The sequence below is a fragment of the Electrophorus electricus genome, chromosome 2 (genome assembly GCF_041902795.1).
Source record: "Electrophorus electricus isolate QZ-2024a chromosome 2, ASM4190279v1, whole genome shotgun sequence".
Taxonomy (NCBI): Eukaryota; Metazoa; Chordata; class Actinopteri; order Gymnotiformes; family Gymnotidae; genus Electrophorus; species Electrophorus electricus.
Window position 1 is genome coordinate 33934195 of NC_137498.1, and position 14913 is coordinate 33949107.

General features: G+C 38.8%; 1 long non-coding RNA gene across 1 annotated transcript; it reads right to left on the bottom strand.

Annotated features, from left to right (window-relative positions):
* Nucleotides 1-379: 379 nt before the first annotated feature.
* LOC145660420 (uncharacterized) lies at nt 380-7615 on the bottom strand. The gene is made up of 3 exons (XR_014126785.1): nt 7545-7615; nt 2278-2406; nt 380-614 (listed from the first exon to the last, which is right to left on the bottom strand). It is a non-coding gene; the product is annotated as an uncharacterized LOC145660420 (long non-coding RNA).
* Nucleotides 7616-14913: the final 7298 nt, after the last annotated feature.

Below are 14913 nucleotides of genomic sequence, written 5' to 3' on the forward strand. Positions count from 1 at the left end.
ATGGTAATGTGGAACAGCTCCCCCCCCCCCCCATCTGCTGTGAGGGAACAAAGAGGCAGTTGTGCGATGCTGGTGAAAATCAGATGTTAATGATATTTCAGGACCTTGTTGAGTCTGGACAGCAGGGCTGGAGCACCTAGAGGGGAAATGACTTCCATGCCTAACCTATTCCAGCCTGTCTGAGTGATACTAAGGGCAGTGTAGACAGGAGAGCAGACCAGAGGGGCGGGGGCCCAGGGGCTGCTGGCTTGGCAACAGATTTACCCGCTTTACAATCCAGGCAAAGTGTGAAGTAAGACTTTCAAGACAGCCGTTTGTGAGCTTTTTCCAGCCATCACAAAATTCACAAGATTTTGGTTGAGTGGACAGTGTTTTTTATTGTTGGTGAGATGGAGGGAGAGTGGGAGGTGGAGAGGAGAAGGAGAATGAAGAGAAAGCGTAGCAACACCATGCAGCCCAAGTCAAACAGCTTGCACCGAGACCCCTTTTTCTCATTTTCTTTCTTTTTTCCCTTCAAGATCATTTGCACTTGGCACAGTGTTGTCCTGAGCAGGGAGAATGCCAGACGGATTTTCCACAGTGCTCCCCTTGATGGGGCGTGTGCTGGACATGTCCTGCCAGAGACAAATCCACCATGAGTTTCTGGACCACAAAGGACACTACTGTTTCATAAAGGGGTAGCCCAGAGCTCAGTAAACAGAGCCATGGAGAGAGAGAGTGGTTAAACAGCGATTTACATACTTCAGAGTTTTGCAGAGGTTTACTGTAAAAATATTCGGTGCTGAGGGTTCTGGAGATGAAAGTTATGAATCACAAAACTGTGTATCGACTGTGTTCTGAGAGCCAACAGAGTTCTGCATCTGGTTCAGAAAGGGTGGCCTTTCCTATATTTCCTACATCTGTAAAATAATTAGAGATAATTTGCTGGAATGAAAAATAAACATTTTCACAATAATGGCAGAGGAAGTCTCAAATATTCTCTGAAAAATTAATCTTAGGTTGGTTGGGGATTGAGACCCTATGTAGGTCAGTGTTTGTGTGATTGTGTGGTGTAGATAGTTGTAAAGTATATAGTTTATTTATCTTTTTTATTTATACAGTTGACCTTTCCAGATTTATTTAGTTTCAGGTTTAATCTTAAAAACAAACAAACAAACAAACAAAAAACATGTAAAGGTTATTCCAGAGATTCTAATTTCTAATTATCTCAAGTTAAATACCTAATAATCTCATTGTAGCTCAGATAAACCCCTGCCTGTAAATGTATGATTTATTTCAGCTATTGTAAAAAGATAAATTTGTTGTAGTTACTGTATGGAACCAAAGAACAGCAGGAAAAATGCTATTAGTGTTTCACTCTGTTGTTCCACAAAGTAAAAATAGACATACTGCTTTAACCTACCTCATTTTAGAAGGATATTAATGTGTCATTCTGGTTGTAAATTGTTGGGTAAACTGGATTGGGAATGTATGCTTTTTAACAGTCATTGACTTTATCTCAGATGCTAAAAATGTTAACTATCAGACAGCTTTAACAAATAAACAAAATGTATTCCTTATTTACTATTTCATGAGGTTAATAATACCAAGATGAAAAAAAAAACAGACACATTTTGAGCAATTACATTTATCATAGTTTGATTGTTGTGTGATTGTTTTTATCCTTAAAATAAATGTGTTGTATATCCCTTAAGTTAATTTTCCTCAGCAGTATGTGAAAGAAAAGTCTCTCATAATCTTTTGGTTGAAGGCATTGTAGTGTCCAAACGTGACTAAATGCTATTGACCTAATTGTGCACAAGTGTAATGTTGGTTACATTACTGAACTTCCATATTAAAGTTTCACTGAAACCTTATTCATAAATGCACTACACATCATTCAAATTACCGAGCACCACAAAGCCTGGTCAATTGAAATTTATTAATCAGACTCTAAAAAAAAAGGCCTTTCCACAACGTTCAGTTCCAATCTACTACTTTATTTAGTATTCTGCCTAGACTTAATCTATATGCTTGTATGTCTTAGACTGCGTTCTGCTTTCAGTTTGGACACAAAGCTTTCATGTGGTTCATTGTCTGGTGCTCTTTGGAAAGTGAAATGCATTACACCATATGCTCTGCTGTAACACATTAAGCCCAATGTCTGCTTCAAAGGCTTGTGACAGATTGATCCCTCCTCTCTAAGGCTGGCTTGAAATGCATTGGAGGCAGGGTTTTGAAATAAATAAATAGGGTTTGAAATAACTGAAATTTAAGTGATAATGCTTTTACCATTACCAGCGGTAAATGCTGCACAGTTGCAGGGGAGACCATTGGATGCCAGGATGTCTGTAAATGCCTGGGTCTGCTCTTCTCCTTCTCCTCATTCCTCCTCTGCTGTTCTGGGTGCTTCATCCCCTTCTCCTCCTACTTTGGCAGAGAAATGTCTTAAGCTGCATATATCAACGACTCTCTGTGCCCAAGGTGCCCCTAGGCGTGTGGGCTTGTGGGGGATTTCATGTGGGACCGTGCAGTTTGCTGGTGAGTGCGGTGCAGTGGTAGGAGGGAGAGAAATCAGAACAGCAATCAACCACTGGCCCAGGGACAACGGCATAATGGGGATGTTCTTTGTTCATGTGTGGTACTTTGTGTGTGTGTGTGTGTGTGTGTGTGTGTGTGTGAGTGTGTGTGTGTGTGTGTGAGTGTGTGTGTGTGTGTGTGTGTGAGTGTGTGTGTGTGTGTGTGTGTGTGTGTGTGTGATGACAGTATGCATATACACTGTGTATGTGCATATCATATCACACAGCTTATATACATGTAGTAAATAGCAAATGCAAGTCATATGTTTGAAAAAATAAAAGAGCTTGCTTGGGTTGTGTGTATGATTGTGTGTGTATATGTGTGTGTGTGTGTGTGTGTTTCTTTGCATGGGATAACATCACTCCAAAAACCATAGGTTGTGTGTGACAAAGGTGAGAGGGCTTGCATGCTTGTCCATCTGTTCTCCTTTAAAGCTTTGTTGTACTACTGCTTTTACAAGCCCATGAAACATACACAGTGAGCACCATGTGACTCTACTGTAAACCTGTCACAATCAATTGCTCGAGAAAAAGCATAGCAGTTCCTCATAAATAAAAAAAAAAGGTTAAATAATGAATTGGACTGCAGTCATCTTGTTCTATGTAATTATTAATACAATGAGTATAATTATTCAGTGTTGTAATTGTGCCTGCTCCTGTCTTAACATTATAAAGGATATGGACTGATGTATGTGTCAAGTAGGCTAGATGACTGTTTGAAGTGAATGTAGAATGCACAAAAGTATTTTTAAAAAATATATTTCAGCTCTGAACTTGTGTGCTGTATTTTGTGATTTTAATTTCTTCCTTTAACCTTAATTTTTAAGGAATTAAATTATTATGTAATGCCTAAGTAGCCAGCATTTTGAAGACAAATAAGCTGTGAAAACTGTAAAAATCTTCAATCTGTACTCTGTTCTAGACCATCAATATTTAAAAACATTAGTTAAATTATACGTGGAAAAAATATTTACTTAATAACTGACCATGAAGAAATGGGTGACCAAGGCAAAACTTATCCCAATATACAGAAATAGCAATCTGCAAGCCAAAAAAACAATATGGACAGAAAACAGAGAACAAACTTGGAATTTCTTCCAAGACTTCTGTCTTGTCTTGTTTTCTGCTTAGTTATGTTTTCCATCTCCTATAATTGTTTAGTTCTTTTCATTTAAGTCTCTGCCATAATGTTAGTTTCAAAATGTAATTTAATATATGTCAGTTTCATTAAAGATGTATCTGAATAACTGATTACCATTAAAATGTGTTAGACCATTACTACAAGGAAAGTGAAATCTTTACCAAATTGGTAAAGACTGTGTGTTTGTTCCTTCAAAAACATATTTCTCTGCAATGAGCAGAGAAAACATAAGCCAAGAAAAGAAAAGCAAGAAAAGAAAATATCAGAATCTATCTTCATTCAGTACTACTCGATTTATCCCAGAATTAAACACTTTTATGTCTTTACACGCAAACAAGGGCCTTCATGGAATCTGTGTTGAGCTGCACAGCGAGCATCCGACAGCATGTGGCTTCTATTTGAGCTGTACAGTAACATGCCATATGTATTTGGGCTTGTAATTGTGTGATTAATACTGGGGTGGAACATCACACACTCTGGCTATGGGATTCAGGCAGGGCTATCAACATGCACGGCTCACTTTGATGTCTAGATCAGCAAATTGAAGCCAAATGCACTAATGATGTGCCTTTGAAACAGTTCCTTATCTTTTATGTGCGGTTACTGTCTCCAAACAATAGGAATCATATGCTTTTTTCCCTCTGTGGCATTTGAGCTGAATGTGTGCACACTGGAAATGCCTCAGTCCCGGCACCATGAAACACACCAGAGACGTCTCAGTCTCGGCACCATGAAACACACCAGAGACGATCAATGGGATTGAGATTTATGGTAAGTAATGAGGAAAAGGTCAGTTTGGGTGTGTGCTCCTTTAGCAGCTGGTTACGAGCTAACAATAGTTTAGAGGATACGTTTTCAACAACTTCAGATGACATTACATAGATCCAACTGATAATCAAGATTTTCATCCATTTCATAGTATTTAATATGCAAAATGGCCGTGTATATTTGCTACAACTCAGTACAGGAATTTAATCAGGCTTCAGTAGCATTGCACAAAGTGCCTTACAGACTTACTGTTTCTGCTGAGGTAATATCTCATTTTGCCTCAGCTGCATGTTGTGAATTTTTTTGTCTCTGTTTCTCACTCTCATTACTGTATAGAGAATAAAGGGCCAAGTGAATACAATAGTTGCAGGTGGTGGTGTATGACACTCAAACTGAAGGGAAGATAGAAGGCTTTTAATTTAATTTATTTATTTGTATCATTATATGTTTTTGCATGCAGTGGGAAATGTCATACTCATTATCCAGTGTTAACGCAAGTACACGATGCAGGCTCTTTCTGCTGTCCTTTCATACACTCCCTCTCATCTGTCAGTGCCTGCTTCATAATACCTAACCATAACTATAACCAGCACTGACAATATGTATAATTATGGCCTACAATGCACTGAGAACTCACAAAAACACTTGGAATCAGAAAAGCAATTACAGCCGTTCAATACTGGGCTGTATCTTGCAGCATGTCCCGTAAGATGTGCTGGCAGCCAGGCAGCTCTTGATAAAGATGTTTGAATTTGTCTCTGAAATACTTAGAACTGAACAGGGAACATAGAGGAAGGAAACATATGAAACGGGTGCCTTGCTATGCATGGTTGCAAAACAATTATACTGAATAATTTCATGGTGAGCAGCACTTAGCCAAGTGAACAGGCTGAAATTACACCTCTTTGTGCAAGTGTACATGAACATGTGAATGGAAGGGGGAAAAAAGGGAAGAATGATTACTGAGACTTACTGGCTCGCCTTGTTCAGGTCTGAATCAGTAACTGCAGGGCCTCAGCTAGGGTAGACCAGGCCGTCTCAGCATCAACACATGGCACATATACGTGCATCCTCTGATGGCAGTCTCTCATACGCTGATGCACAAACATGCTGCACAGCACAAGCTCATTAGAAAGACTGGCTTCCGACATGAGCTAAGAGATAACAATCTAAAGTTCTCCGGAGTTGTTCCTGGTCCTTCAAAACACTTTGGGCTGTACTTTCCAATTCAAAACATTCATGCAATTGTCTGGTTTGTTGATGCTTTTCTACATCTTCCAATGAGTAATCATCAACAAAACAGTAAAACTATAAACTGTACCTGTTCATGGAACTTATAAATCCGACCCTTACTACACCTAGTCTAACAATATTAAAATGGAATGTAACATGATTGATGTATAGTGATTAAGTGATGTCACTTTCAATTATGGTTGGACTATACACAATGGAGTGAGATTACGGAACACTGTTGGCTTCCAGTTCATTTTTTATTGTAAAGTGTACTTTAATGGACAGAATATTCTACATTTATGTATAGTCTGTCTGATTTATACAACCCATACATAAATGGCACATTTATTAATTTCATTCAAAATTCAGGTTTCTCAAGTAGTTATGCAGAAGTGAAACATGTCTTAATAAGCAGCGTCAGGGTTTTATCCTCCGCTCCTCTGGAGATGGCACTCAGCATGCAGCAGACATACTCCATCTTCCTCTGTGCTATGTGAGGCTTCCTCTTTGTTTAGCTGGGTTTGGAGTGCGTGTGTGTGTGTGTGTGTGTGTGTGTGTGTGTGTGTGTGTGTGTGTGTGTGTGTGTGTGTGTGTGTGTGAGTGTGTGTGTGTGTGAGTGGTGTGGGGGGTGGGGTTCTTCCAGGGAGCATGTTTGCCACCCCTATCGTGTTACCAAGAAACCTCAAAGAACATCTAAAACATGTTTTTTTCTCTTGCGCTCCCTCCCTCCCTCCTTCTCTTTTTCCCAAGAGAGGCAATTTCACTCTTTATTGCAGTGGATGGTGTCTCCTCAACATGTCTCCTTGACAGCCTTAGTACTAAAGAACTCATTTTCACTGAACTGAATTCTCTTTATGGCAAGCATTGGTCCATTCGGATAATCATTGCTTAAGCCAACAGTAACTCTGATAACTGCAGTAACAGTTTCGGGGTGGAGTAACTGATAAATGCAGTAATAGTGTGTGTGTGTGCAGTAACTCTGATAGCTGCAGTAACAGTATTGGGGTGGATTCATTTGAAATTTCATTCAAATAGCCTTTCTCATTTGAATATAAAGGGAATTAGAAAGACTATCAGCACCAACAACAATGACAATAACAACACCAATCAAAGCTCCAATGTAAAAAAAGACTCAAAAACAAGTGGTTCGGTATTTGCCTAATTGTGTGAAACCAATACTAGAAACACAGTTAGAAAAACATAGAGAAAAAGCCTTTTGAAGCTTTGATTATCAAGATCTGATTTAGCCTCTGTGAGAAGCTAAATGGCAGCTGTTTCCAGGAAGCAGTTATTCTGTGTCATGGAAAGCATACCATACTTCAGATTAATTTTCTGTCCTCCTGTCAATGGCTGACAATCATGTAAAAATTATTACTTTGTTAGTTTTTGTGCACAATCCTAAATGATATTCTCACTACAAAAAAGTAGGGTAATACAAAAAGCTACTGCCTTTTGGAACCGGTGTATGTTGTAAATGCCTGCATGTCAACTTATGATCTCAGTCCATCACTGACTCTCATCAGTGCTTGTCATCACTGACCTACATTTTAAAGATCTTATATGTTACATAGAAAAATACAAACTGAACTGAGTGGGAACCACAGTGGGTCTGTGCTGGCGTCTATACTGGTCTTTAATGAAACCAGTGCAACTTCCATAAAGTGTTACAGGCTGTTCAAGACATGTTCATTTCTCTGGTAGTGCACTTCTGCACAGAAAGCTCAGCATATATCTCCCCATAGTCTCTCAGTGACTGCAGTGATCTGTATTCACACAAAGACAACGTAGCCCACCACAAATGAACTCCCTACGCAGAAACAGGCTGATAAAGAAGAAGAACATACCCCACTGTGATTAATTGCTCTCCACATCTCTCTCTCTCCTCCTTCTCGCTGTCTCTCTTTCACTGTCTTTCTCTTCCAATCCAGACTACTGTCTCTAGCAACTGGGAAGATGTGAATTATTAACTTGCAAAACAGCCTTTACCTTACAAATCATGTCACACTTGTGATAAAAGAGACCTGAAGCTAACTGCTTTGAAACTTTCCAACCTCTTAAAACATCTCATATGCAAGTCACAGCCCATAAAAGAAAGGCTGACAGTGAGCGATGGATGGCCCTAATTTGGATTCAGTGACATATTCATGAATGAAGGAAGTGCTGAACATCTGAAGCTTGCATTGCAAATCAATAATCTGTTTAGAGGATATGCTCTGAATACTTTAAATTTCTTCGCACAGGCCCAGTTTTATGGCCAGTGACAGAGCAGGTCACTGTAATTGGCCTACTCCTCCTATATAATCTTCAGCTATGGGTCAGCAAGTCAATTTCTTTGCTCTTGTCTTTCAGAATTGCTCCATAAAATGGTTTATTGTTTAATTAAATCTAGTTTGCTATAAAAAAAAAATCATCCAAATGTCTCTGGAGTTTCATTGTTACTTTTAAGTGGTTGTAAAAAGCCTTTCAAAGCTATGTTTTGGTAAAAATATTCAATCGTCTTACAAAAACATCTGTATTTGTCCAAGTTCATGTGGTAGATTGAGTTTGATACATAACTTCTTTGCAGAACTTGCATGTAACTCATTAGGCATTGTCTGGAACATCGTGTGCCTCTGGGTATCTAGCTGCAGGAAACGTCTACAGCATTATCTCATCAACTGTGTGCTGACTGAGGTCATGCGCTACGAAAAAAGGGTATGTATCAATGATCCAAACACTGCAATAATGGAAGATTAGAGTCCCCCCATTTCTGTAGACTGTTTTCTCATTACATTCTTAGGAATGTCTCTAGCCTGAAATGCCACATATAATGCAATGTTAACAGTACTGTGGGGTTGTGATACATCACACAGAAGGAAGCAACTCTGGCCTTAGGTGGCTAAAGTATACCAGAATTCACTGTAAACCATTTTAAAGAGAAAATACTTAATCAAGAAATGCAAATAAAAGTATTCAAGGTTGATTCTGATATTTTGGTTTAATTTGGATGTATTCGGTTTTGAAAATACTATTTTAATAAAGCTGTAGGAAAAAATGGGAACCTTTTGGAATTATCTTGGAATTAGTTTTTCTGAACTGCTAAACATAAAACCACATTCTTCAAACAAAATGGCCAACTGCAAGAAAACTCATTTATTCATTAAACTCAAACACATTCTGCACAGTAATGCACTTTGATACAAAATGGCACACACAGGTCTCAAAGGTTAAACATAACAAACACACTGTTGTCATCGTTAACGCATTACCGGTAAAAACTCTGCACACATGTCCAACCAGTGACTGGGACTGAACCCAATTAGTAAACAGAATAAAAGTAATTTCAAATGCAAGTGCCATGTGTGAGCTGGATAGTGACTTTTGCAATGGAGGGCAATAATAGAAGAGGAAGAGGAGTGCATGTCAGAGGTGGTAGACAAGGAGGAAGAGGAATATGATGAAGGAAGACCAAGAATAAGAGCAGTCATATCAGATGAAATTAGAGCAACAATCATAGATCATGTTTTGGTCCAAGGCAATGACTATGAGCAAAACAGTTAAACATGTTCAACCTGATATAAACAGATTCTCAGTGGCCTCCATAGTCAGGGCATTCAAAGAAGAACAGCTACAGTAATATGTGACTGGTACCCGGAAGCTACAGTACAGTACAATATAGTAAAAGTATACAGTAGGATGGCTCAGGGCATTGCTCTACCAATACTTTAGAACAGGACAGTTTTAATTGTAGTAGAGGAAACTTACAAGCACAGAATTACAGTATATATCTAATACCATAAAAATACCTCTATTTGTATAATTGAAAGACTGCCACATGAGGGTGGAAGGCCAAGTAAGGGTGGATTGCCACATGTATTCTCACAACAGCAAGAGAATCTCAGTGTTGATGTGGTCCATCGGAATAATACAAATCTGTAAAACAGCAGATTAATGAAGACAATATACATTTTGAAGGGATCGGATCGATGTGTGTCTTAGCACAATTCACTGTGTCCTGCAATGCAACTCGGAAAGAGTGAAGGAGCAACAATATGTGCAAGGATGTGTAAATTTACAATACAGTTACATACATCCTTGCATTTACATTCACTGTATTGTATGTAAAGCAGCACATGTATGTACAAGTCTGTGTATTTTGCTCTTTTTTCCACTGTGTGGATAGAGAATGTTTCCTAAACCCAGTCATTTTAATCCATGGAGAGGCCCCATCTATTTATCTATTTAGATGAAGCTCGGTTAATTTCACGAAGAGGGGAAGGAGAGTTCAAATACAATACAAATAAATAAATATACATTTTTTTTCTAGTATACATAGATACATAAACATAGGTTTTCATAAATATAAAAATACATAAAATTCCCAAATAAAGATTTTTGTTTTGTTATGCCAACAGCACAGTCTTTTGCATTTTTTTATGTAGTGTTTAATGACTGCAGTGTGTAATGCCTGCTGTGTAGTGTTTATGCATTGCTGCCTTTGTGTGCTGTCTGACAGCAGTGTTTTGTTTTAAGCACATATTAAATAGTTTGAGTCTATGGTTCAATTTTGCAATACAAGTCAAAGGTTTTGTGAAGTTTGGGCTTTGTGTTTATTGTTTTGAGAAAAGGAGAGGAGATTTCAGGAAAACTGTAATAATATTTCAATTCAAGGCCATCCATGGCCTGAGTCAGTAAAGGACTGTACACCATTGAATTCCCTCTAACATGCTTTACTGCAGGGATGAGGTTTTGGTGTGAGTATGTGGTATTGTGTTTTAAAACTGTGTACATTTACTGAAAAGTATAACTTTTATCACATCTATCCACAGAATATGAAATGGTCCATATGGTCTGGGCGGTTTCCTCCATGCAAACTTCCCAAGAGCACTATTCTTGTTTGGTATTTATTTAGCAGACTCAGAAGCATGGTATGAAGTGCAAGCGAAGCCTGCGGACCCAGAGCTGTCACGCAGAGATTCTCTGGCACATGTCTGAGGATTCAACAGCACGCTGTTGTGCTTGTTCTGGTAGGACACCCACTCTTAGGAGAGACTAGCAATGCTGCTCAGGCTCCTCCATTTGTAAACTGTTTGCTTGACTGGATCAGGGCATTGCTGCTGTTCTGAGGTGCTCTGAAACCTCTTCAGTTTGTGGTGAATACCACGTATGATTTTTTTTCTTTTTGATGATGCAGGCCAAATCCACACCAATTATTAGATCTGCCTTCTACAAGCCATGAAGAAATCTAGATCAGTCCAAAGGAATATCTGCAAATAGGAAAAAATCTCACTATCAGCACCCAAACTTTATATTGCTATCCCACTTATTCTTTAGCAAACAAACTTCCCTTCATTTGTCATCATATTTTCTCACCTTTAGAAGTGCTGTATAATATTTTTTTGAAAAGCTGGTAAAATTATAGTTATTACTCAGGGTTTCCTGTTACTCATTATTCATGATTGTCACAGTGTGCAGGGCACCCAGCAGGAGAGCCACGTCAACAAACACACACACACACACACACACACACACACACACACACACACACACACACACACACACACACACACTGCACCAATCACCTGATTGCTAATCAAGAGCACCTATGCCTTATTTATCCTCTCTCTATAAAAACCACAGGTACTCTCCTCCAATGCTGCACATTACCTGATGATAGCACCTATGAAGATGTCGTTGGGAGTAGCCTGTTCTCTTCACTTCTAGCATGTTTGTTTCTTTTGGTTTCATGTTGCCGTTAACCAGTTTGATGTGGTGCCTTTGTGTTTCTCTTTGTCACTACAGAGATTAAAGACTCTCCTCAACAGCCCTTGCATCTCACTCCTTCCCTGCCACTGTCACAATATTTTAGTCATCGATTTCACTCCGGTTGGTTGACTTATTACACTTTAACAACTGTTAAGAGTACCCATGAAGCTATTTGTTGTAAATCACCATGACACAAAATTATGAAAACATGCAACTGAAATGGTACCTGTTTGACAAACAATTAAATTTGTTGAACCTTGTTTATATAGTATGACCTGCCACTAGGGACAAGACAGAGAGGGAGGGAGGGAGAGAAAGAGAGAGAAAGAAGGCACTGGGGTTATTTCTCCCCATCCTTGAACCAGACAATAAGGCTGCTATTTTTATTTATGATAACTGTCAACTGACCTTTGAAGTGGGCTGTACGTTAATCTGTTTGCCTCGACCCTGAGGCTCATTCTCTGACTGTATGAAGGTAATATCTGTAAATAGGGAAATCAGCACCCAAACCTTATATTGCTGTCTCCCTTCCTCTTTAGTAAACAAACATGAAATCGCTTCATCTGTAGCATACATTCACTGTCCTATGCTACTAAACCAGAGCACCTTCAGATGTGCCTCCAAATATACCTTACAAATTAACTCATAACCCATTAAGAAATAAAGTCAACTTTTTAATAGACTGCACTGATTTAACATTTTTAACAGTTTACAGTAACATAATAGCAGTTTTTAACCAACTGTTATACTTTATTTCAATTTACCATTCAATAAGGCCCCCTGGTAACATGTCACATGTCACCTATATGTCTGCTCTTAAGGTTTTTGTTACCATCCATATAATAATCCACCTCCCCCAAAACAAAGCTTCACAGGAGAGTCTATCCCAGGCTATCATTTTTCTAGTATAAGAGGAGGGAATAGCATTGCTATATAAGAGTGAAAGCATGGAAATTTGCATGCTTGAACAATCATGTCTTACTGCTCGATGACATATTGACAGGGACATTTTCTCATAGGTTCCTTACAGGGACAGGGCAGGGCGTGACAGGAGATGTGGGCCTTCATGTAATTTCAATTCTCCTCAATTCCCTGCATCTCAGAGGGTAAAAGAAAGTGTCTTGTTAGCTTGGCCAGAATTCCCATCATTGGAAAAGGTGAAGGACAAATGAGGTACTTATAGCATTTGTCCTTTACATGTGAATTCAGTCACCTGTGAACAATTTAATTGATATTCCAAAGAGTGATGGGTGACAGCTGCCATCTAAAGCGAGAATGCTCTAAGCTTTAGACTTTCTGCAGCAGGTTTGTTGCAGCCTGCATGGTCATTTACATGTACCCATGCCAGCCTCCATGAGAATTCACAAGCATTATCACAATATCTGTGTTTAAATTTAAACTGATACAAATAAAGTCACACACACACACACACACACACACACACACACACACACACACACACACACACACATTTCCTTTTTGCATGCGTTAGGGTCTTGACCATCCATAGTTTTTATAAGACATGCTTTATGTAGTCATGAAATCCTACTGATTTGTCTAATTGGCCTGCTCTGTGCTTTCTTAGAAAATACAATAATGAAAATGATGGGAAAAGTAGCAATGATTTTATGATTTAATCCAGTAAAGAAGTGGAAATGGGGACACTTTTACAGTTCAGGACATGTTCTCGCACTTGAGTCTTCTGTATGACTAAAGCTTTTCAAGTCCCGGAAGCGCCTTTGCCCTCAGCTCTTCTCCTCACCTCTCCTGCTCTCTTATGTGGATTTCCTCAGCTCTTCTCCTCACCTCTCCTGACGCATGCTGATAGAAACAGGACAGCTGTAGCTGTCGGCGACAACACAAGACTATAAACGTCCCAGGATTCTGATGGGGCCCACTCTTCTCCACCACTCTCATTACAGAGGGCTCCATTTGCTCATATTATTGCATCTGATTTATGCCTTGTAGCTGGGTCTTGGGCTTCATAATTTTCTTTCAGAGGTAAAGAGTTCATCTGAAGACCTTTTCTTATGGACGTTTTCTTATGGGTCTTGTCTCCTCTGACGCAAACTGTAGAACTTTTGCAGTAGTAACACGCTAATAGCATGCTAATAATCTATCTGCTAGGAGACAGCTCCCATAGCTGCTTTGACTGGGAGAATGACAATAACTCCCTCTGGGAAAGTAGATAGCTTCTATTTTCTCTTCAGCCCTCTATATATGTTGCTCCCTGTTGCCTTCATTTGACACATTTTGGCAGACTCGGTGACTGCCAATGCCTGCACCTGTACATACTGTGAGATTGTCTTAGACAGATGCCTTTTACTTTTCTGTGTGCAGAGGACAGAGATAGGAGGGTTTCAAGGCACTGCAAAGAGCCTAACAGCATTACTTTAATTTAGGAAGCTGGCTGAAAATGTTCTTTTTGTATGATAGCCAACATCATCAATTATTCCCCCCGTGATTTCAGATACATGTGAGTTCAATTTAGTATCTTGCAGCAGAATAATCTCAATGCAATGTGTCATACGCCAGTTACATGAAACTGTGAACTGGAGACCAAATGATATTTTGACAACTTTGTCTGATTTATGAAAATTTAACATTAGGGGATGGGCTGAGCACATGAAACAGCTACCCATGGTTGACATTTATAAAGTACCTTTCACATACAAACTATATGTAAATTCACAATGCTGATAACCCATATAGAGGTATACACACACTACAGAAATTCTCAATCTAAACAGATGGCGATCCACTGTGATTACAAAGTGCCTGCTAGGCGTTAGCAGATGCATTAGCAGACCTGTGCCTCTAGATTCCCTAATATTACTCTAGGCTTGGGTAAACTGATGGACATTAATTAGAGAACTGCAAAAAAGCATTTCGGTTTCTTTAGACTTGAACAAAAAGGTGAAGAGCCAGCCATTAAGAAATGCATTACTCAACCATTAGCCATTGTCTCCTACTTTAAATCTGAAACCCTGCATGATTCAGTAAGGACTGGGTTAGGCCTTGAAGCTCTCTGTGGAAGCCAGGAGACACTAGCTGTGGAGGCTGGCCTGTGCCTGCACCTTATGATTTGAGTTGTGCTCTGTGGCAGGGAACTCAGTTAAGATTCTGTTGCAATGCTGTGCTGCAAATGTTACAGGATGTTGTGTGATGTTATCTAATCAAAGGTTTTCAGCAGGCACTGGCTGATATTGCTGTCATCATGCCATTATGCTTCCTTTTGACTGCTTTGGTGCAAAAAAAAAAAAATTATTATTTCAAATATTACTGGTCTTTTATATATATATATATATATATATATATATATATATATATATATATATATATATATATATATATATATATATATATATATATATATATATATTTATAAAACTTATCATGTTTAATTGTATCTCATACCCAGTTTTTCATGTATAGCTTTCTTCTCTCTCTTTCTTTCACTATAGCTGT